A 1836-nucleotide genomic window follows, 5' to 3' on the forward strand; every position below is an offset into this window, starting at 1 on the left:
CCTGCTGCGTGCTCATTGCCCCCCTGCATCGTCCCTCTGTACCGTGGGGCTGTGTTTCCACCCGGGTTCTGGTCCTTTTCCCTTTTATAGGCTATTTTAAGTGCGTGTAGGGTGTCTGCTGAGGTGTCAGACCTGGCCTGGCTTCTGGGTCTCTTTGTGGGGCTGGTGAGAAAAGCAAATGTGCTGGGGTCCTAGCAGCTTCTCCCTTTTGGGAACCCATGGGACTCGCCCTCCGAAACGATGCTCCTGACCCAAAGGGGTCACCCGATGGGATGCAGCGGAGAGGGGCCATCCCCCTGCTCCCAACACTTTCAGAGGGGGGGTTGCCCCGTGGGTCTCTGCAGGCACTTGCTGGCTTGTGGAGTCCAAATGCAGCCTCCCGTTCTCCAAAGGCCACTGCTGGGCACGAAGGGCGAGGGCCGGCAGCAGGGACGTTGCGCAAGCGGGGAGTGTGCGGCCAGCCTGCAGCTGGGCCGGGAGGAGCAGAGGCTGGCAGCGCCCAGCGCATATAAGGGACGGGAGCGGGCAAAGGACACACGGCTCTGCGAGCAGGGTGGCTCTGCAGGTGTGTGTGGCTGGCGGGGCTTTGGGGTGAAACGGTGTGAAATCGGGGCGGAGGTGGTGGTGATGGAAACTGCGGTGATCCCATGTTGGATGTGGAAAGGGGGTGGTGGTCCCTGGGCTGCGTGTTCAGCGTGCCCGGTGCCCACTGGTGTTACAGCTGAGGGCACAGCCCTGCAATAGGGAGCAGCCCCAAGGGGGTGGAGGCTGTGGACCTCAGGTGGGTTCATTATGGAGCTTGTTATGGGGGGCAGCTGGGTGTGGGGAGGAGATGTGGTGCTGCTGGGGGAGGGTGGGTGCACAGTGCCCTCCTGTAGTGCCGGGGAGCTGAGGAAGAGGAGGAGGGGGTGCCTGGCGAGGAAGGTGAGTGAGCAAGGAGGGGAAGGAGCTGGCGGCTAGGCCTGGAGCAGGGGAGGGGGAGATGGGAAAGGTGCTGGCTTCCATCCCCCTGGGGAAGCAGGGTTAGACGGGGAGAGGCAGAGAGAGGCCCTGGTGGAGCAATGCCCGGAGACGTGGCCCCCAGGCTGGGGCCGTGAGGGCTGCAGCCTCTTTTCCTCCCTCCCGGGCAGCCTTCTCCGGACACCACCTGCCCGTGCAGCCCTGCCGATGGCCTCCCGACATGTGGTCACCACCCAGCCCTGGGGCTCGGCGCCTGCCCCACAGAGGAGCGATTGGCAGACAGGGCTGCTGGACTGCTGCTCCGACTGCGGCGTCTGTGAGTAGGCTCTGGGCGGGCTGCTGGAGGGTCTGGGGGGGCGTGGGGCGGGTGTCGAGCGTGGGGTGTCTCCGTGTCTCTCGCAGGCATCTGCGGATCCTTCTGCTACCCCTGCCTGGGCTGCCAGGTGGCCGGGGACATGGACGAGTGCTGCCTCTGCGGGACCACCGTGGCCATGAGGACCCTGTACCGCACCCGATACAACATCCCGGTCAGTGCGGGCGCGGGTGCTGGGCTCCCCTTTCCACTCTGTGTCCCTGGGGCAGTGGGGATGCACAAGGCCACATCTCCATGGGTCGGGGTTGGTCATACCACGGGTCCTTCTCGGCAGGGCTCCATCATGGGCGACTTCTTCTCGGTGCTGTGCTGCCCCTGGTGCTCTCTCTGCCAGCTGAAGCGGGACATAAACAGGAGGAAAGAACAGGGCACCTTCTGGTGAGTTGGCCTCTTCACCCAGCTCCACACATGTTCCCTGAGCCCCTCTTCCTGCCACAACTGACCTAGCACATCCCGTCCCGTCCCTCAGCCTCCTCTGCCCTCCCTTGCAGATGCTGCCACCC

The sequence above is a fragment of the Anas platyrhynchos genome, chromosome 4 (genome assembly GCF_047663525.1).
Source record: "Anas platyrhynchos isolate ZD024472 breed Pekin duck chromosome 4, IASCAAS_PekinDuck_T2T, whole genome shotgun sequence".
Taxonomy (NCBI): Eukaryota; Metazoa; Chordata; class Aves; order Anseriformes; family Anatidae; genus Anas; species Anas platyrhynchos.